The sequence below is a fragment of the Trichosurus vulpecula genome, chromosome 4, assembly GCF_011100635.1.
Source record: "Trichosurus vulpecula isolate mTriVul1 chromosome 4, mTriVul1.pri, whole genome shotgun sequence".
NCBI lineage: Eukaryota > Metazoa > Chordata > Mammalia > Diprotodontia > Phalangeridae > Trichosurus > Trichosurus vulpecula.
In genome coordinates, this window is record NC_050576.1 from 335,644,489 (window position 1) to 335,668,547 (window position 24,059).

A 24,059-nucleotide genomic window follows, 5' to 3' on the forward strand; every position below is an offset into this window, starting at 1 on the left:
ATTAAAACGAGGCGATAGTTTTATTCCCTACTTTGGAATCTGAAAGGCAGAATACTCTCACTTTTATTTTCTTTTCCACAGATACACTTCTCACAGATGCTTAAAATGTTACTCCATTATCACAGGATTACAAGTATACTATCAAGATCAAGAAAAGACATGATCTGTATAAAAGGGGTAATACATACTTTGGGGGACTTAATCATTTTCTACTGGCAGTAAATAAAATGACCTCCAACAGTTCTCGTTAGGAATAAAAGAGTGTCTCTTCTTTACAGAACTGGGGGACCATCAGTTTACAGCACTGCATGGATAATGTCAAACGTGTTTGATGTATTGGCTAGTTGTGTTGAATGTTTTTCCCTCTTTTTTATTCCTTATTATAAGGGATGGTTCTCTGGGCAAGGGAAAGGAAGAGAAATAGAGGGGGTAAATACAGATGGTATTAAAACAAAAGATAGGTTAAAATTTATTTAGAAATAAAACAGAAACCATAGTACTCCCTTCAAATCTACTACATTTTAACCAATGGACATTTCCTCCAAACATGAATTTTCACACCTCAATATATCTATATAACTGAGATACTCAACATCTCAATTCTAGCCTCAATTGCCTCTTATCTCTGATTAGAGGGCTGAACCCTTAAGCATTTATAAAGCCCTCATTTATAGAGCACTCACAACCTTCCTACTAACTCCATTTTCCCATCACCTCTATTGTTGTTGTGTAATTCTTTTCGACTCTCTGTGACCCCATTTAGAATTTTCTTGACAAAGATACTGGAGTGATGTGCCATTTCCTTCTCTAGCTCATTTTACAGATGAGGAAACTGAGGCAAACACAGTTAAGTCGCTTGCCCAGGGTCACACAGCTAGTAAGTATGTGAGACCAGATTTGAACTCATGAAGATGAGTCTTCCTGACTCCAGGCCTGGCACTCTATCCACTACATCACCCAAAAGCCCATCAGCACCTCTGCTGGGTTTTAATTCTATGGAATCACATGCCCCTATGCCTGCTCCAGGTATTCCCTGGTGCCCTCATCTACCTTTCAGCTTCCTTCTGTATGTTGTTTTTCCTCTATTAGGTTGTAAGCTCCTCAGAGCCAGGAGAACATTATATACAGCCACAGACATATGGACTCTGTGAGGACTAATCCTGATAGACTTTGCTTTTCTCAGCAACACAAGGTGCAAAGACAACTCCAAAGGACTCACAACAGAGAATACTATCTACATCCAGAGAAAAAACTAGGAAGTATGAATGCAGATTGAGGCACACTTTATGCTTGCCTTTTTTTCCCTTTTTTTCTCTCTTTTGTTTTTGGGATTTTTTTTGGTTCTGTTTCTTCTTTCTAATGATTCATTCCATTGATGATAATTCTTCTCCACAACTTGACTAGTGCATAAATTAATTCAACGTGAAGTTATACGTGGAAGATATATGGAATTCCATGCCGTCTTGGGCGGGGGGGGTGGGGAGGGAAGAAAATCTGGAACTCAGAATTATGTAGAACTGCGTATTGTAAACTAAAAATTTTAAAATAAAATTTAAAAAAAAAAAGGTCTCAGATCTCAGAGTATGAGTCGGGGAGGAAAGTGTAAGAAGGTGAAAGGTAGGGGTTAGTTTATGAAGGGCTCTGAATGCCAAAGAGAGAATTTTGTATTTGATCCTGAAGGTGATATGGAGCCACTGAAGTTTATTAAACAGGTGAGTGGCTTGGTCAGACTTGTGTTTTAGGATGATCAGTTAGACAGCTGAGTGAAGGATGGACAGGAGTGGAGAAAGATTTGAGGCAGGTAGATCCTTCCTTGCCCCCTCTCCACCCCCCACTCCCACCAGCAGACCATTGCAATAGTTCAGGTGTGAGGTGAGATGATGAGGGCCTTCATGCACCAAGTTGGTATCAATCAACTTGCTCACAAAGTAAGGTATAAGGCCTGGGTTGTGCGATGGTTCTCCCCACAGAGTCATCTCTCTGGGCCCAAATCTGGATAAGTAAGACCACCATTATGCTTTCTCTTTCCCCTTATGAATCAGTGGAAAAACCACTGAACTTGAGTCTGCCTTCCACTTACTGCCTATGTAACCTCGAGGAAATCACTTAACCTCTCTGAACCCCAGTTTCCTCACCTGTAAAATGTCTAGATTAGATCAAAGATTCTTAATCTGGGGCTGAACGTGTTTTAATATTCTGACAACTACACTTTGGCTTTAAAAAATGGCCTCCTTCGTTATAAACTGAACTTCATTATAACCTGGAAAGACTTACATGATCTGATGCTGAGTGAGGGGAGCAGAACCCGGAGAACATTATACACAATTACAGACACATTTGATAGACTTGGCTCTTCTCATCAATGCAAGGTTCAAAGACAGCTCCAAAAGACTCATGATGGAAAAAGCTGTGCACATCCAGAGAAAGAATTATAGAGTCTGAATGCAGATTGAGGCAAACTATTTACTCTCTTTTTTTTCCTTCTTTTTTGGTTTCGTTTCTTCTTTCTCATGATTCATTCCATTGGTTGTAATTCTTCATTACAGCTGGACTATTATGTAAATAAGTTCAATGTGAAAATACATATATAGCCTACATCAGATTACATGCTGTCTGGGGTGGGGGGTGGTGAAGAGAGGAAGGGAGAGAAAATTTGGAACCCAAAAACTTGTGGAACTGAGTATTGTAAACTAAAAATAAAAAATAAATTTATAATTTAAAAATAAAAAAGATTGTAAGCTTCTTGGGGGCAGGGATTGTCTTTTTTTTCTTATTTGTATCCCCAGCTCTTACCCCAGTGCCAGATACATAGTAGGCACTAAATAGATCTTTATTAAATTGAATTAAATTGTCTATCTGCAGAGTGATAAGATTTTAGGTGACCAGCTAATTCTTAGAAGGAAGTGCTCAGGGTCCCCACAGAGTAGAAACAAAGTATAACTCCTAATGGAAAATGGAGATCCGACAGGACCTAAACCCAGGAGGCAGAGGTCAGAGCAAGTACTCAGGGAACCAAGGTGACAGACAGAACATAAGGCTGATCACCCTACCCAAAGAGTAGCAGAGGATGCAGCCTAGTACAAAAGTCTAGTTCAGGAAATATATCCTAAGAGATTAGTAAATCAAAGAAAACACTGACCAATATAAAAAATTTTTATAATTCTACAGATCTCCAAAAATCAAGGGGAGGGTGATTCTGTAAAAAGTGCAATCCATCTCAAAAGAATTGGACAACTGGGGAATGCCTAAACAAACTGTGGGGTGTGCATGTAAATTAATATTATTGAACCATAAGAAATTATGTAAGAGCTCATTTTATGGAATCCTGGGTATTATGAATTGATGCAGAGTAAAATGAGTGGAACCAGGGGAACAATTTATACCAGGATATAACACTGTAAAGCAAAACAACTTAAAAAGCATGACTTAGGACTGTGATAAGTGCAGTGATCAATCATGTCTCTAGCAGGCCTATGATGCAGTATGTTACTCACCTACTGACAGAGAGGTGATGGGTACATGGTGCAGAAACACACATTTTTGGACATGGCCACTTGTGTGGCTTATTTGCTACAATGTTCTGCCACATTATCCCCGTATTTTTCTGGTTTTTTTTTTATTGAAGGAGGAGAAAGCTGGTAGAGTAGTTAGCAATAGTGATGTCAAAAAAAATGAGGGCTGTGCTAAAAAATAAAAATTAACAGAGAAGAGAAGGAAGCACAGAAGCAAAGCAATGTTGAAAGTACCCACAGGATTTATTATATACTTTATTGAAAAGCAAGTGGTATGAAATGGAGATTTATAGATTCATAGAGAATCTCTTTTTGTATTCTGTGATGTATATGTAAATGATCTTTTTTGGTTACTGTCTAAATGCAGAATAAAAGCAATTTTTAAGTGGAAGAAAATTCTTTCCTTATTTCCAGTTCTAGATTAGATGCCATCTTCTTCAAAATCCCTTAATTGGCATGTACCAGATAAAAATAGGCTGTCCCTTCTCAAAATTATTGTCCAAAATAACCACTCCTATTTATTTACTGATGTTCTACCTTGTGTGCCAAGCTTACAGCTCAAGAGTACAGCCCAACCAGATTAAACTGTAATTGGAAAAATGCTTGACAAAAATAAATAAAAATACAGCAAAACCTACAAATTTGTGACTTTTCAAGGCTAACAGGCAGGAACCTCTTTCTATTTGAGTTTGATATCACTCTATTAAATGATAAACTTCTTGAGGGCAGGGACTGCTGACATTATATATAGATATAGATTTGTAGAGCAACACTTAGAACTTAATAAATTTTACTAAACTGGGTGGAAATATAAACTAATATTAAGATATTTTTTAAAAGCAAGAGATCATAGAATCCTATATTTTGAGTAAGAAGAACCTTTAGTGGTGACCAACTAATCTAATTCATTTATTTTACAGACAAAGAAGTTTGGGCCTGTAATGGTAACTTAAATTTGAAGATCTTTCCCACCCATTAATAGGTCCATGTGACCTGCTTACATCACAGGAAGCCTAAGTCACATGTGGTGACAGGAGCTTGCTGAACAAGACTCGAACAGAAAAAGGTGGAGCAGGAAATGCTCAGAGCTGTTGGAGCTAAGGGAGAGAGCAGATGTGTACTAGCTGTGCTGTGAATGTTTATTGGTGGATTTATGGAATCCTGGGTATTAGGGGGCGGGAAGGCCATGGGATGGCTTGGCTCCCTGCTGGGATGCTGTGTTTTAGGTTCCTTACTGTTATTATAAAATGGACCTACTGGTTCTGCTTGAATGGGTCAGACTTACTGGTTTTGTGATCTGGTTCTCTAGTGTCTGAATAATGGTTTACTTCTACCTTCTATATGGAGAGTCTCTTATATTTTGTGATACAGAACAACAAAGGCGTATTTACAATTACCGTCTCTATTGTGATTACTGCCTTGCTGATACGAGGCCTGATGTCATGTGAGTAGTAAGTGGCAGAGTCTGGATTTGATCTCATTTTCTCTGTCTCTAGATTGAATTTTCTTTTCACTCTACCACACCAACCACTCTCCACCAAGTCATCAATTTATTAACCTAAATAATTTAATGAAAGGCATTTGAAGAGTGCATATATTTCTGAGTTTGTGATCTGAATTTCAAAAGAACAATGTCCAGTGAAAGAGAACCAATCTGGTCTCATACTATCTGACTTAAGTCGTTTCAATTCTCTGGGCCTTAGTTTCCTCATCTGTAAAATGAGGAAGCTGGCCTTCTCTTCCAGTTCCAAGTCCTTTAATTTAATCAATTTGGTTGGAGGTTTCTGATATATGAGTTGCTTTCCTAGGCATGAAACTATGTTCCATTTCTCAATCTCTTTTCAGATTTTATACGGAAATTTTTTAATGAATGGAGTAAGCTTTTAAGTCACAGAAATAAGAGAGCTTCTATTTATCTTTGCTTCTCTATCAACAGGATAATAAATCAGTTTTTGTAAGCACTTCTGGAAATCTGACTGCCATCATTCATTTCTTTTGCTAAAAGGCATTCTATAAAATAATTTACTTTTTATGTATATGAAAGTCAAGATAATTCAATTTTTAAAAGATAAATTGGGTCAATATTTAGTATGAAGATAAAATCAGCAATGTAAAAATTGTCTGCTTTATCATTCTAGATTAAACAGTTCTTGATATTGTCACACACACACGCACAAAAGAAGTCATCAAATATGAACTGAAATGTTAATAAATTTACTTCAAAGTCACCATGTGACATCAAATGCTGCCTTTAAATTTATTCAGTCATTTATTTTTTTAAATAGAAAAAAATATTGTAAAAATTCTTAGGTACTACAGATTATCTCACTCATTTATGAATATGATACGCAACTCTATTTAGTCCAAAATAATTGGGAGATCCTGGCTTTTCAATGTATATCTAAACAGTGCCTAACAACCTCCAGGGGAACAAAACAACTTAACAATTAGCAGTTTCAGCTACGCAGCTCCATGGGTCTGGAATTAATTCCTGCCATTTCTCTCTGCTATGGCTAACAGATGAGGATATGAAATCCCAACACCAACTTATAAGGTTTCAGGCTAAATAAAAGTCTCAGAGGTAATTAATAATAATAATAATGATAATAATAATAGCATTTATATAGTGCTTTAAGGCTTATAAATAATTTTTTAAAAAATATCTCATTTTATTCTCACAAAAACTCTGGGAGGCAGGTGCTATCATTATCTCCATTTCACAGATGAGGAAACTGAAGCAGACAGTGGTTAAGTGACTTGCCCAGGGTCAACCAGCATCTGAGTCCTTCCTTCAAACATCAATTATGTTTATAACATCACTGACAAATGTTTATCCAGCCTCCCCGTGATCACCTCTAATGACGGAGAAGTCCTTACACCCATATGAAGCAGCCCACTCCATCTTCAGAAGGCCCTTAGTCACTGGAAAGTTTTCTGTTGAGCCAAAATCTTCCACCTTGTAACTTTTACTCATTATTCCTAATTCTGTCCTTTGGAACTACATAGAGTAACTTTTAAATGTCTGAAGACAGATACTATTCCTCCCTCTCCTGAAAAGTCTCTTCTCTAAGCTACACATCCCTCATTTCTTCATATGACATGGATTCCAGTCCCCTTACTATTCTAGTTGTCAATTTTTGGAAATGTTTCATCTCATCCGTGTTTTTTCTTAAAATATGATGCCTTTTGTTCTTAACATTACATACACAGTAAATCACCCCACCCCCACCTCCAATGGCCAGAGAAGGCCCAGACACCAGACTCCTCCCCATCTACTGGAGACTCTCAACCCAAGGCATCTTGGCAAGCTCACACTAGGTCTACAATTTCAGTAATCTACTCCCAAAATCCAATCAAGATCCTAGCTAGGGCCTAGGGAACATTTCCACTTTCTACTAGAAAGTGTATAACAATCTATGGCTAGCAAACTCTCTAAATTAACGAGGCCTAAATTATGTTAGCTTTTTTCTTTTTTTGGAAGCCTCGTTATTGCACTGACTCTTGAAGGTTTCAATTCACTAAAACAGAAATCGTTTGTGTGTATACTACCATCTAGCCATGTTTCACCTACTAAATCTATACAGTTAATAGATTTGATATTTTTGTTATTTTTATATTTTTGTTATTGTATTTCATCCTGCTGGTTTTAGTCCATCAGTCCACTCTGTTGAGAGCTATCAGGATTCTCATTCTGCCATCCAACATATTAGCTACCTCTGCTGGTGTCATATAATCCACAAATTGGGTATGATGAACCACCTGTGCTTTCATATAAATTGACAATAAAAACAAATGACGTATCAGAAAAGCTTTCAGTCTATATGTGTATGTAATCAAGCAATCAGGTTACATCGTAATGATCTATTGTAGAACCATTTTAAGTTAAAGTATCCTAAATCCAATTTTCCATTAGTTTCTTCAACTTGCACACAATTTTTTTTGACTAAAGAAACAGTTTTACACATTATGATGGCAGAGTCAGTGAGCTGCCAAAATTTCTTTCATCATCTTTAGCCAGAGCATGACAAGACATCTAAAATGGCAAGCTCTGTTTTTTTGGCCTGGCTCCCTGACAAGACAGGAAGACTTATTCTCCTCATTTGTACTTCTGAGTCTTAGATAGGTATTAGTGAGAAGGCTTTGGGAGGTTCTAACTTTGGTTGTTCCCAGAAAACCAAGACACCTTCCTGAATTAGGCCCAGAACCACTGGATTTCAGTCCATTTCCTCTCTTGCCCAGGACTGTTGATAATCAAAAGAACAAATGAATTAATAGGACCATCCTTGCTGACTTTGCAGATTGAACAAATCAACTGACCCAAAGCCAGGAGGGGAGAGGCCCAAACACCAGGCTTCTCACCACTTATTAAAGACCCTCAACACCAGGACTCCTGGCCACCTAGTCCAAGATCAGGTCCAGAGTTTAGGTGCTTTCTTCTAAAATCCAATTATGATCCTGGCTACAGGTCAAGGAACATTTTCTCTTGCTATTGGAAAGTCTGTAACAATCTGTGGCTGGCAAACTCAACTCTCATTCAAGACCTCTAAGACTATGAAAATCATGATTTCCTTTCCCTAACAATCACCTCCCCTTCTCACCTCCATTCACCTTCATTATCATGCACATATCCCACTCTGCCTTCCCTTTCTAATGTCCTCTCTGAAACCTCATTCAAACTGCCTTTCTTTTTTTTAAGAGAAAACAATCATTTATTTAGTTGTTTTCTGTTTCAGTTAGCACCAGCAAAACAAATGGTACCATTTCGGCAATACTTGGGGTGTGGGCAAACTGCCTTTCTTCTTAAACCTCTTCCTCTTACAACCCTCTATCTTCTGACACTAATGGAAACTCGATTCCACATAGAAGACACTATATTTCTTGCTATGCTCTACAGTATCAGAAGCACTTTTTCTTGTGAGTCTCCTACTCTGACCCCACAAAAACACACACACGGTTAGAAAAAGAAGCATGGCCCTTGCTCCTCACTGTCACTTACCAAATTGAGCCCAGTTGCCTTCAGCCAGTCCAGTGGCTCAGGAAATGTTTAATAAATGCCTACTATGTGCCAGGCACTGTGCTAAGACTTGAGGATACAAAGAAAGGCAAAAACAGTCCCTACTCTCAAAGAGCTCACAGTCTGATGGGGGAGAGAACATGGAGACAACTATGTATAATCAAGCTACACACAGTATAAATTTGAAAGAGTCAAAAGAAAGAAGCCACTTGTTTTAAGGGAGGAGGGGTTAGTGAAAGTTTCTTTTTAAAGAGGGTAGGGGATTTAGCTGGGACTTGAAGAAAGCCAGGGAAGCCCAGAGGCTAAGATGAAGAAGGAGAGCATTCCATCCATCAGCAGCATCTGCTCCTTTTTAGGTTTATATCATACAGTTCCATCATCCTATTAACATTCAGGGGCAGTTATCTACCAGCCCCCAGGACATTCTCTCTTCTTTTTCAAGGAATTCACTACCTGGATCACCAATCCCTGACCTTACACTTGGGAACTTCATGCTGATATCCACTCCCTCCCCCCCACCCCACCCCAAACAACCTAGATTCCTAGTTTACCAACATCCATGACCTGCACCTTCAATCCACCTCTGCCACACTTACAGAGACAGTCATCCTCACCCACGGTAAGTCAGTGTGTGTATCTTGTGTGTGTGTGTGTATATATATATACCTTATATATGTATATGTGCATGTATATATATGCATATATACACATATATACACACGCACACACACACATATAATTCTTAGCAAGTTGTCTCTCTGATGAGAACCTCACTTCATATGTTACCAAAAACATCTTGGCATTATCTTTAACTTGTCCATCTCATTCACCCCACATATCCAGTAAGTTAATAAATTTTGCTATTTCCTTTTCAACAAAATCTCTTGTTTCTGAGGCCTTGTTCCCCACTCACTCAGAACTATAACCTTGGTTCAAATTTTCATTACCTTTCTTGCCTAGATGATTGCATCCTCCTTCTCCTCTTTGGATTCCTTCCCTCAAATCTGTCTCTTCAACAACCCATAGCACAATCTAAGGTCAAAATGATTTTCCTTAAACACAAATCTGACCATGTAACTCAACTATTCAATAAACTCCAATGGTTTCCCACTGCCTCAAAAATATGTTTTTATAGACCTTCACAACCTGGTCCCAATCTAACTTTTTAGCCTCAACAGACATTATACTCCCCCCTCCCCTACTCTGAAATCCAAGTAAAACTGGGCTTTTCACTGTTCCTCACATACAATTATCCATTTCCCATTCCATGTTTTTGCACTGGCCATCCACCATGCTCGGAATACACTCAATCTTCACTTCCGCCTCATAGGAGACCCTCTCTTCCGTCAAGATGCACCTCAAGTATTACATTCTACAGGTAGCCTTTCCTAGTTCTTCCAGACTCTAGTACCTGTTTTCCCAAACCACCTTGTAGTTGACTACTTTCTATTTGTTTTCTTTTTATTTATTCCGTATGTATGCATCGTCTTCCTCATATTCCCCAATATAACCTCCAGGTTAATTGCAATTGTTTGCTTTTTTTAATTATTATTGTACTTTTAACCTAAGAGTCCAGCACAATGCCTGGCACACAGGGTACAATTAATGTTTGTTGACTAAAAGCCCATAAGCTCCCTGTTCTCCCCAACTATAGCTATACTCCCTTCGATGTTATTTTCCATTTATCGTATTCTGCTCTAGTCTCAGAGAAAGAGGCAGTCATTCTCCTTTCCAAGGCCAATCCTCACACTTATGTTCTTAATCTTATCCCTTCTCATCTCCTCAAAAAGTATTTTCCATCTTCTAATAAGAGTTTCTAATCTTCACACTCTTTATCCACAGGTTCCTTCCTGTTGTCCACAAGCACTCTCAGAGCTTCCATCTTTAAAAACAAGGGGGTAAAAAGCCTGCCTTCGATCTTGCTATCTCTTCCAGGAGAGTTGTATTACTGATAGACATATAAAGTGGTCAAAATGTTTCACTGTATTCAACAAAAGGAAATTAGAACAACCTAACTGAAATCCAATGAACTTGGAATGTTTAGGTCCAAAGACTCATTGTAACTTTTTTTAATAGTCCGCTGAGTTTTTGGCTACATTGTACCAATGAGAGCCTATCCATGTGACTTTTTCACGGTAAAACAGAATTGTAATTCTACACTCCTTAAACACACTGAGAAATAGATGATGATAGTGTAGACTTAGTGTTCCACATTGTTCTTGAGTCATTTCAGTCATGTCTGACTCTTCATGATCCCACTTGGGGTTTTCTTGGCAAAGATACTGGAGTGGTTTGCCATTTCCTTCTCCAGCTCATTTTACAGATGGGGAAGGCAAATAGGGTTAAATGACTTGGCCAAAGTAACCAAGTTAGTACGTATCTGAGGCCATATCTGAACTCATGAAGATGAGTCTTCCTAATTCCAGGCCCAGTGCTCTATCCAAGGTGTCACAAAGCTGCCCCAAATGTTCTAGATACCTATTATTTAAACAGGTAACTGAAGGCAGTGACTGGGTGGAGGCAAGGTCTATTGAATTATAGCTGGTATTCTTATGGAACGTATCCAAAGACACATGCAGTTTTAAGCTATTAAAGGCCTAAAACTGCATATGACTTTTGGGACACCCTGTATTAAGAACTGAGGTTTATTTGAGACTGCCTCTCCTAAATTCATTGCCTCTTAAGTACCTTTTCTCAAAAGGCACAATCCAATATTTGTGCCTGGCTGGTATGTTTATTGGTTGCTATGGTTTCTTCAGAAGCTACAGCTAACTCTCAAGTCTATAGTTAGGTACATTTTTGGAGATATGATTCAACATTGCCATTAAATAATTTATTCCACTCTATCCTAGAGTGATCTCTCCCTTTTCCGAACTCCTCAGCAAATAAACTATCACTGCAAAATGTATTGCATAAATAATATAATGTTGGATATTATTCACTACTTCATATATGAAGTCTTATCTCCCCAACAAGACTATGAGTTCTTCAACAGCAAAGACTAGGGCTTAGAGTTACAATAACAGTATTTTTAGACTATTACAAGATGAAATTTAATATAAATGGGAAGCAGCATAGACTAGTAGATAAAGCGTCAGAACCAGGAAGGGTTCAAGTTCTCTGAAAGACTAGTTATATGACCCTGGGGCTGGAGTCAATAAGCTATGTTCCAGCATTCTCTCAGCATTCTAAGAAACTATAGAGCCCTAAATTCCAAAGAATGTACTAACCTGCATTCCTGTCCTGAGAGTTCCCTATCTTAATAGAAATCACAATTTTATTTCCTATCTCTGTTAGATGGGACAAATGTAAAGTCCCATATGAAAGTTCAAAAAATAAATGAAGCAAGAAAAAGAAATGGAAATTATGGCTAAAGAAAAAGGCAAGGCCAAGAAAAGTTGACAAGACAATATGATGGCTAAAGACTAAATATGAAAATCAACTGTAGGCAGAGGGGTAGAGTTTCCAAAGCATAGGAGATGATAAACCACACTATATTCTGCTCTGATCAGGCATTTTTAGATTAGAGTATTCAGGTCTGGGAATTCTATTTTGGGAAAGACACTAACAAACCAAAGCAGGTCCTGGACGGAGGGATACAGTAATACAGCAGAAAAAGTCATGTCTGTGGAGTAGGAAGGACTGAGTGCTAATCTTGCCTTTGCTACTTGCTGGCAATGAGAATTTGTGTATATCGCTACCCTAATATGTGCCTCAGTTCTCTCATCTATACAATGAATGGGTTGGATACCTCTGATGGAGTCATTTTTCCCCCACTGATATATTCTATAATCAATGTGCAGCAACCAACCATGATTCTAGAAGGCTAAGGATGAAGAATTCAACCCACCCCCTGACACAGAGTTGAAGGACTAAATATGCAAAATAAGACACATATTTTTTAGACGTGGTCAGTCTGGGAATTTGTTTTGCTTGATTATGCATATTAATCACAAAGGTGCCCCCCCCACCTCTTCTTTCCCAGTGTGGAAGGGTTGGATGAAGAAAACAAATCCATGTTAAAGTTTTTTTTTTTTAATCAATTTCAAAATTCTTACAAAATCCTATGATCGTGCCATTTTCTGTATTGTATGGTGTGCAGATTATTAATGGTCCTGCTAAGAAGCTATCTAATGGGAAAAAAAAGTCAGCGGAGTAGTACCCTATGTTAATCTTATTGTTTACCAATCATCTCATTCCCCACTGGATTATGAATACCTTGAGGTAAATTACAACATCTAAGCAAAATATCCTAAATCCCACAGCACACAAAGGATGGTTTGTTATTTATGATATGATTTTAAGATATTACCACTAGTTCTTAAAGCTTCTACCATAAAGGTGTCATACTACCTGGCAAATATCCCAAAGGCTATGCTGGCTATCTGGATGCAGTCTTCTAAGGTATCAATCCATATATGTTTGGACAGTTGGGATGCCCATTAACAATGAATACTTAGCTTTTAGACTTGGTCTATCAATCAAGCATTCTCCATGTTTACAGAGGGTCTCTTTAGTAAGGGTCAAATAAGCAAGTTGGTTCTATGTGTGACTAGAGTATTCTGATATGCCTGGATCAGTGTTGGGAGTAGAGAGCGAAAGAATTCTGGAACTGTAAGAATCATTCAGAATCAAGCCAGGTCCAGAATTATAGAGCTAGCTTCTTCTGCTCCCATTATGTGCCAATTTGCTCTATACTGGTACATTGTAGCACTCTCTTTTCTCCTGCCCCCCTTAAAGAGGCACCAGAATATTGTATAACCTGGCAGCTGGCCTGTGGAAATGTGGAAACATTTTAGAAACATTAGCCAACAGAACACATGCTGGCAGCTGAAGCAAATGTTTAGGCTCTTAGGATGCACCCAAATAAAACGTTTGTGTGTTGAAACAAATGTTTTATTTGGAAACCATTTCCCAGTGCAGATGCTGTCAAAAGCTCCCATTTCCAGAGGGTTAAATTGAGGGCTAGAAGCAGCAGAAGGATGAATAATTCGAATTTCCTTAAAAGATGCAAATTGAACAAACAGCAAAAGATAGTTACTTGGAGGCGATTGTGGGCAGTTTTGAAGGGAAACAGAAAAGTCAGAATTAAGGAGACAAAAAGTTGCATTTTAAAAATACGCGTAAACGTTAAAAAAAAAAACTATGAACAAGAAACCAATAGTAAGTCACTGGAGACACTGGCAAAAAAAAATGAAATAGTTATGCTGTTAAAGTACACACACACATACACACACACATTTACTGCATCATTAAAAACAGATGCTCTATAGGGAAAAGGTAGATATTATAAATTAAACCTCCCCCCTACCACTGGCCAGACAGTTCTAATATATGACCAATCAAAAACACATTTGAGAACTTTTCTACTGAGTTATATAAATTTCAGAGAAGCCATAATGCAATTCAAATTCATGCCTATTTAAACAACATACACTTAAGAAATCAAATGTCAAACTTGGTCTCTAACAACTTGACAAATTCTAAAATGGCCATATCACAGACTATATAAATTAAAGGTCTACTGGTCCTACTCCAATAAGAAAGCATGCATAGTTTCTCTGGAATACATTATCTTTATTCATTTGCAAAGCAGTATTCATCGTAATACCTTTTCCACATCTAACAAATCTGACTAGATACAAATTTTAAGACTTTGTTGTTGTTGTTCCTTAATGTAAAAACAAGTGTTGAACTTTTCTCTAGAAGCTTAATGTAAGCAAACAAACCCCTTAATTAATAGTAGACAAAAAAGTATGATCATCATTCATTCTCCAATAGATTTTTTAGATATGTTACCTATGGCATTGAGAATTTCATAATTTGTGTTATCCCTAAACAGAATTAATAGGCTCTACTTGGTTTGAATTAGGTACTTGGTTTGGTTCAACATCTAGTCTTACTGGTTTTTTTACTTCAAAAATGGCTAGTTACTACTTCAAACTAATAAAATAAAATAATTGTTTTGGTGCTGCATAAACAGAGACAAAATATAGTTCTGTAAATAAATTGAAAAGTTACAAAAAAGCTACAAAGTTGAAAAACCTTTGAATCCATTGAGTATAAGACCCCAAAATCCATACCCATATTAATCATTGCTGTATATGATACTTGAAACTAAAGAAAGGATAATTATCTTATTTCACTAGAAATAGCTTTATTCCTAAGAATATCAATTCTGCTTCATTTAGCACTGGACCACCAAAGTTCAAGGGCAATTAAATAAACTTTTGCTGTAATACTGATATGTTACCATCATGATGGCAGATACTGTTATCCAAGTACACATGGTCACATTCAGTTTTTTTTAAATACTTAAAGTTAGTTTACTTAAAATTAACCTAAATAAACAAGTAGGCTACAACAAAATATTAGAAAAAATTACATAGTGTGACCAAATTGGGTTTATAAGGAGAATGTAGGTTCGGTTCCATGTAAGAAAGACCATAAATATAACAAATCATGTTAATAAAGTAAATAACAAACACTGTGATTATATCAATAGATGCTGAAAACACCAGACAAAATATAATGCTCACTTTTATTAAAAAAAAAAACCTCTGGAAATTTTAGGAATAATTGGACTTTTAAAAATATTTTTCTACATGTAAGAGCAAACATTACATGAAATGGAGAGAAGTTAGAGGCCTTTCCAGTAAGATCAGGGATAAATCAATGATGCCTATCATCCCCGCTACTATTTAACAAAGTGCTAGAAATTCCAGCTATAGCAATAAGATAAGAAAAAGAAATTGAGAGAATAAGCAGAGGCAAAGAGTAAATAAAACGATCTCTTTCTTTAAATATGATGATGCACTTTGAGAACCTTAAAAACTAACTGAAATAAATTCAAGAAAATGGGGCATAATAAGACAAATATGCATAAACCATCAGCATTCCCATATATCACCAATAATATCCAGCAGAAAAAAAAAGTTAGGAAGAAGAATTCCAATCAAAATTGCTACAGAAGCTATAAACAGATTTTGGAGTACATATAATATGATTCATCAAAGGGACTATATGAGCTAATTATAAAATACAATTTATAGAAATAAAGACAGACCTAAATAAATTAGAGACATTGCTCACAAGCAGGTTAAACCAACACAATCTCACTTCCGATATTTGCTGCTCTATGATAATGATTAGCTAGAAGGCACAGTGAATAAAGTGATGGGCATGAAGTCAGGAAGACATGAAATCAAAACCATCTCAGCCACTAACAGTATGACCCTGGGCAAATCACTTAATCTCTGCCTCAGTTTTCCCAAGTGTAATAGCAATATACTAAAAATGGCAACAGTATCTAACTTTATTTATTCAATATTGTGTCAAACTCCCAAAAGAATATTTTATAGAGTGAGGAAATTTCATTTATAAGTGAAATTCATATAGAAGAACAAAGGATCAAGAATATCAAGTAGAATGATGAAAAAAAGAATGGGAAGGAAGGGAATATATTAGTAACAGATCTCAAACTGTACTACAAAATAGTAATCTTTAAAATGATTAGGCAGATCAAAGCATACTATTTTCACTTTTTTGTTGTTTTTTTCTTTCTCATGGTTTTTCCCTTTCGTTCTGATTCTTCTTTCACAACATGACTAATATGAAAATATGTTTAATATGATCGTACATGTATAACATATATCAGATTGCATACTGTCTTGGGAAGGAGGAGGGGAAGAAGGGAGGTTGAAAAAATTTGGAACTTGAAATCTTATAAAAGTGAATTTTGAAAACTATCTTGACATGTAATGGGAAAAAAGGTGGGAATCAGGTGGGAAAAAAATAAAATGATTGGGTAGTTAAATAGAGAGGGCAATCACTGAAGCAGATTAAGTCCACAACATATAGAGGCAAATAAGCATACAAGCATAGTGTTTGATAGCATAAAGGTTTTGCTTATTTGAAGAAGGACTCACTATTTGACAAAAGCTGCCGGAAAAAAATGGATAGTTATCTGGCAGAAATTAGGCTTAAACTAATACTTCATACCATATGCCACAAAATTAATACTAACAATAATAGCTAACATTTCTATAGTACTTAACATGTGCCAGGCATCATGTTGAGCATTTTACAATTATTATCTCATTTGATACTCATAGCAACCAAGCAAGGTAGGTGCAATTGTTATCCACATTTTGCAAACAAGAAAACTGAAGCAAACATAGGTTCAGTCTCTTGCCCAAAGTCACACAGCTATTAAGGATCTGAGGCTGGATTTGAACTCTGGACTTCCTCATTCCAGGCCCAGTGCTCTATCTAACTGTGCCACCTGGCTGCTCTTTGTCCAAACAGATGTGTAATCTACATATAAAAGATCTCATCAAAATAAATCAGAGGTGCAAGAAAGAAATTACCTTTCAGACTAAGTAAGTGAAAGAGGGTTGAGAAGATAAAATAAACAAAGTTGAGTATGCAAAAATCAAAAGTTTTTGCACAAACACATCTAATACAGGAAAAATCAAAAGGGAAACGAGTAATTTAGGGAAAAAATCTGCAACAAGTTTCTCTGACAAAAGTCTCATATCCAAGATATATAAGAAATAGATTTAAATTTATATAACTAAGAATCATCCCCCAATAAATGCTCAAAAGATATGAATAGTCAATTTTCAAAGGAAGAAATCCAAGCTATGAATATTCACATTTAAAAATGTTCCAAATTACTAATAATTACAGAAATTCAAATTAAATCAAGTTTGAGTTTAAAACTCACACCTATCAGACTGGCAATGATAAAAGAAAAATAGGAAATGACAAATGTTGGAGTTGCTGCAGGAAAACAGGTATAGCAGAAGCCAAGATGGCAAAACATAGGCCAGGATGCAGCTGACCTTTCTCAACATTCCCCTCCAAACAACTTGAAAATAGTGCCCCAAATCAGATTGTGGAGCAGCAGAGCCAAGAAAAAGGTCAACAGGAGACATTTTTCAGGCCTGAGACAACTTAGGAGGCCCACAGGAGAGGTCTGTAATAGTGGGGTGGGAACAGGCTCAGAGAATGAATGGGCCTTGGAGGCAGCACAGCAGCTTCAATGGCTCTCAGCCCAGATGCAGTAAGGGGGTCGAACAACTGTTCAGAAAGAGATTAAAGGGGACCCTGTGCTGGCACTGGGTATGGCTGACATTGATTGGCAATTCTGCTGCCCATCAACAGGTCTAGATCTTAGCTCCAGAGCAGACAGGAAAGCTTGTGATTTGTCACAAGGGATCAGGTGCCCTGGTCATATTTCCAGGGCTAAGACGAGCACTAGCACTTTCAGCTGCAGGAGAACAGGGGACCTGGACATAGTTCCAGGGCCACAAGAATCATTAATATTTTGGGTTATAGGGGAACAGGGGCTTTTCCTAGGTAAAGACCAGAACAGGGACCAGGACAGTAGTCCTTTTAAACGAAACAAACGAACAAATAAACAACAATAACAAAAACCTTGCAGACCCCCAGAACTAGCTCTGAAAACAGCAGCAGGAAAAAGCCCAAAACTCGGCACAATGCCTGCCCATCCACAGGTGAGCAGAGCTCAACTCTAATATAAAGTTCAATGTCAAGAAATAGGCTAGAAAATGAGCAAACAAAAAGAACAAAAAAGAACTTGAGCATAAAAAGCAACTATGGTGGTAGGGAAGACCAAGACATAAACTTATAAGAAGGCAACAATAATAAAACAGCTACAAGCAAAAGCTTTAAAAAATGCTAATTGGACCCAAGAACAGCAAGAATTCCTGGAATATTTAAGAAAAACAGTGATAGAAGAAAAATTGGAGAACAAAATTAGAGTGATGCAAGAAAGTTATGAGACCAGAACACCTTGGTAAAGGAAGCACAAAAAATATTGAAGAAAAATAACACCTTAAAAAACAGAATTAGCCTAATGGTAAAAGAGGCAAAGAACTCCTTAAAAAACAGAGTAAGTCAAATGGAAAAGGAGGTACAAAAGCTCACTGAAGAAAATAATTCCTTAAAAATCAGAATTGAGCAAGTAGAAGCTAATGACTCCATGAGACCTTGAGAAACAATAAAACAAAGTCAAAAGAATGGGAAAAAAAGAAGGAAATATGAAATACCTCACTGGAAAACCAATGACCTGAAAAATAGAGGAAGGAGTGATAATTTAAGAATTATTGAACTGCCTGAAAGTCATGATCAAAAAGAGAGCCTAGATATCAGATTTCAAGAAATTTTAAAAGAAAACTAATCCAATATCTTAGATCCAGATGGCAAAATAGAAATTGAAAGAAGCCATCGATCTTGTCCTAAAGAAATCCAAAATGAAAACTCCCAGGAATTTTAAAGCCAAATTCCAGAGATCCCAATTCAAGGAGAAAATATTACAAGCAGCCAGAAAGAAACAATTCAAATATCATGGAGCCATAGTCAGGAACACACAAGATTTAGCAGCTTAGGCACACACACACACACACACACACACACAGAGAATACACTATAAGAAGTGGAAAGGGAGAGGCAGAATGGGAGAAATTTTCTCATATAAAAGAGGTGTGCAAGGAAGAGCTTTTATAGTAGAAAGGGAAATGGACAGGGTGGAGTAAGCAAGCAATGCTGGAACCTCAGTCTCATTGGAATTGGTTCAAAGAGGGAAGAATATATGTATACTCAGGTATAGAAATTTGTCTCAATCAATATGGAAGTAAGAGGGGAAGGGGTAAGACATATTGGGGTGGAGAATGAGAGAAGGGAGGGCAGATTAAGAGACGGAGTGGTCAGAAGCAAAACAGACTTGAGAAGTGACAGGATAAAAAAAGAGAGAAAAGGATAAACAGAAGAATATAAGATGGAGGGAAATACAAAGTAATCATAACTGAATGTGAATAGGATGAGCAAACAAAAGAAGATAGCACCAATTAGAAACATGAATTCAACAATATGTTTGGTACGAGAGACACACTTGAAACAGAAAGATATACACAGAGTTAAAATAAAGGGCTGAGGCAGAATCTAATAAGTTTTGGCAGAAGTAAAAAAGGTAGAACTAGCAATCATGACCTCAGACAAAGCAAGAGCAAAAACAGACCTAAATTTAAGGTATAATAAGGAAAATTACATTTTGCTAAAAGGTAATACAAAAAATGAAGTAACATCAAAAAATTTTATAGCAAATTTCTCTGATAAAGGCCTCATTTCTCAAATATATAGAGAACTGAGCCAAATTTACAAAAATGAGAGCCATTCCCCAATTGATAAATGATCAAAGGATATGAATGGGCAGTTTTCAAAAGAAGAAATCTATTTATAGTCATAAGAAAAAATGCTCTAAATCACTATTGATTCAAGAAAGGCAAATTACAGCAACTCTGAAGTATCACCTCATACCTATCAGAAATTACAAATACTGGAGATGATGAGGGAAAATAAGTGCATTAATGAACTGGTGGAACCATTCTGAAGAACAATCTAAAATTATGCCCACAGGGCTATAATACTGCACATACCCTTTGACCCAGCAATACCACTATGAGGTCTGTACCCAAAGAAAGAAATATAAAAGGAAAAGCATCTATATGCACAAACAACATTTATAGCAGCTCTTTTTGTGATAGTAAAGAATTAGACATTGAGGGGATCCATATCAATTGTGGAATGGCTGAACAATTTGTGGCATATTACAGAAAAGGAGTACTGCTACAAGAAACCATGCGGGAGAAAGGGGTTCAGAAAAACATAGAAAGACCTATATGAACTGATGCAAAGGGAAGTGAGAAGAACTAGGTGATCATTGTACACAGTAGCAACAATGTTGTAATTATGATTGACTGTTAAAGACTTGGTTACTATGATCAATACACTGTTCCAAGACAATTCCAAATGATTCATAATGAAAAAATGCTATCCACCTCCAGAGAAAGAACTGATGAAATCTGAGTGCAAAATATAATTTTCTTGGTTTATTTTTTTTGGTACTATGTCTAACATGGAAATATGTTTCCGTGATTTCACATGTATAACTGATATACTGTTTCCCTTCTCAGTAGGTGAGAGAGAAATGGGAGGAAAGGAGAGAATGTAGAACTCAAAATTTAAAAAGAAAAGAATGTTATGTATAAGTAAATATAAATAAATGGAATGAATGAATGAATGACTGAAGAAGAAATCAAGTATACCAGTATGCTGATAGTGGAGCTGTGAATTTGTCTAGCCATTCTGGAATGTAATTTGGAACTAAACTGAAAATATTATCAAAGTATCTATATTCTTTGACCTAACTTTGCCACTATTAGGACAATACTTCAAAGAAATCAAAGACAGAGGAAAATTATCCCAAAGTACAAAAATATTTATAGCAGCTCTTTTTTATTTTCATGGCAGGCCAAAAATGGAAGCTAAGAAGCTGTTTTGTGGGAAGGAAGGGGGAGGGACTCTAGTATATGAATGTAATGGAACATTACTGTATCATAAGAAATGATGAAATGGACAATTTCATAGGAAACTGGGAAGACCTTTGCAAAAGGATGCAAAATGAAATGACCAGAAATAGAAAAAAAGTATATCCTAAGAGCATTATGAAGAAAAACAACTTTGAAAGTCTTTAGAACTTTAATAAGGTGATGAAAAAGCACACGTCCAATAGAATGAAGAACATGCCACTCACTCCTGACAGGAAAGTGATGAACTTAAAAATGCATAAAGAGACATATTTTCAGACATGATACTGTGGGAATTTCTTTTGCTGGGCTAAGTAGTTACTAAGGGTTTTTTTTTCCTTAAATTTGTCTAATGTAGAGTAGAGACAGATTAATAAAAAAAAGTTTGTTGAAAAAATACAAAATGACAAACTATTAAGATTAAAATAAATAACTAACAATATAATTATATATTACATAAAATCAATACATTATTATATTTTGTATATAGAATTATGTATTATATTAAAATATTATATTAATATTAATAATATAATAAATAAATTCAAAGATAAACCTAAAAATGAGATAAGATTATCAATCTAATCAAGTTAATTACTTTTAAAACATCATTGTAATTCCCTAACCACGGGGGAACCATTTTTTTAAGGCTGCATTATCTTCATTTTGGGGGTCTAATACAACAGTGATTACACATTATTGATGACATTTTAATACATTTGTGATTATGACAGGCCACCAAGTCAAGTTTCTTGTTTCCATTTAAAGTTAATGACTTTAGGTTTATGTCTCCCTTCTGGTAAGTCAGCCTCAAATGGTATTAAAAGGCTTACTGCAGCAATCATGACTATACTGCAAGAACGTCAACCAGAAATGAAACAAACAGCTGACAGATCAATACAAGGTGACAGCCTTTCAGCAGAAAACTTGCCCTCAGCCCCGTGCACACAGAGAACTTAATGAATCATCAGGAGCACATTGAAAATTGTGTATTTTTTGCCCTGCATGTATCTCACATCTGAAAAAGGAGTGTCCTCTTTTTATGAGACACATGTGACAAGAAATATGACTCTGGGATTCTAAACAGTTTTAGACATGATTCCTTCATTTAAAAAATTCCATTTACTGTACAATCAGTTTAAAATAAAATATTAAACATGATCTAGGAGGAGTCTAACAAGACCAAGGACAGAAATCCCAAAGGAATATAAAGTCACTTCAATTCTACAAAGCCAAATGTTGTGAGAGCAATCTACAACCAAGAAATGAGAGATTCACCTGGCATCACTTAATTAAGACAACCTGTTCACTCCACATAGAGAGAGTCTCTGAGGCAGAAAAAAATTCTTGTGATCCCTTCAAAGTCTTTCTTGTAGGTGCAAATTTGCAAAGGTAGTTTTGTTTGGTGGAAAGAATGCTAGAATTAAGAGTCAGGCTGGAAGCCCACTTATGGTATTTACTGCTCCATACTAATGGAGCAACTAGACAGAGCTGTGGTTAGAGCACTGGACCTGAAGTAAGGATGACCTGAATTCAAGTCTAACCCTCAGAAGCTTACTGGCTATGTGGGCAAATCACTTAACAGCTATCTGCCTCAGTTTCCCCAGTTGTAAAATAGGGATTATAATACTCTACCTCTAAGGGTTGCTATGAGGATCAAATGACATAATATGTGTAAAGCATTTAACGCAGTGCTTGGCTCATGGTAGGTCTTTAATAAATGCTTTTTGCTTTTTCCTTCCCCTCCAGGAGTCACTTAACCTTTCAGAGTCTCAGTTTCTACATCTGCAAGATGGGCACAATAATGCCTTACTTAAGTCTTAAAGGGGTATGCAAATGTGTATTATTACTATATAGGACTTTACTGCACGGGTTATTTGTGCCACAATTAATGAAACAATTGTGACTGGGATTCAACTTAATTCAATAAACATCTAAGCGCCTATTATGTGTACCCAAAGCATTCTGCTAGCCTCTGTGAATACAGAGGTGAAAATAAAAGTAAGCCTGTAAAGACCATTCTCCTGAGAGTATACAATGTGCCACAATAAGACAATAAATACAGAGTATCTGCAAGGTAATTTCAAGAAGCAAAGAGGTCTAATAATTAGGGAGATAAGGAAAGACTAAGCACAGGAGATGGCACCAGAACTGTGTTTGGGGGAAGCTAGGGATTCTACAGATCAGAAGGGAAGACAAAGTACATTCCATACATGGGGGACTATTGTGCAAAATCCAAAGGCAGGAGATGTTAAAATTATATCATGTATGTGGTATAGCTAGCTAATGGGTGCAACAGGACAGGGATGAAGACTTTACAAGAGGGAGCAATATGAAGCAGGACGAGAAAGGTCGACAGGAACCAGTTTGCAGAAGGATTGAAATCCCAGGATACGAGGAATTTGCATTTTATTCTAGAGGTCATAAGAAGCCATTACAATTTTTTCAATGGGGGATAGATAGGCATACAAAGAGACGTGGCCTCTTTTTTAAGAATATAAATTTCATAGCTACATAAAACGTAGATTTGTTGCTATTCAGTCATTTTAGTCATGTCCAACTCTCTGTGACCCCATTTGGGGTTTTCTTAGCAAAGATGCTAGAGTGGTTTGCCATTGCCTTCTTCAGTTCATTTTACAGATGAGGAAACTGAGGCACACAGGAGTAAGTGACTTACCCGAGGTCATACAGCTAGCAAGTGTCTGAGGCCAGAGTTAAACTCAAATCTTCCTGACCAGGCTCAGTGCTCTATCCACTGCACCACAAACCTGCCCTAGATAGAGTAGGATTTGTTCTGTGAAGCTTGGATTCAATCAAAGGACCACACATGAGGACCTAGAGGGCCACATGTGGCCTTGAGGCTGCAGGTTCCCCACTCCTGGATTAAAGAAAGAGACACTTTAAAAAAAAAGAGGCTATTGAAATATTCCCACAGTTCAGTGGCACAGTGGATGGAGCACCCACCCTGGAGTAAGGAAGACTCATCTTTCTGAGTTCAAATCTGGCCTCAGACACTAGCTCTGTGACCCTAGGTGAGTCACTTAACCCTGTGTGATTCCACTTTCTCATCTGTAAAAGGAGCTGGAGAAGGAAATGGTAAACCATTTTAATATCTTTCCCAAGAAAACTCCAAATGGGTTC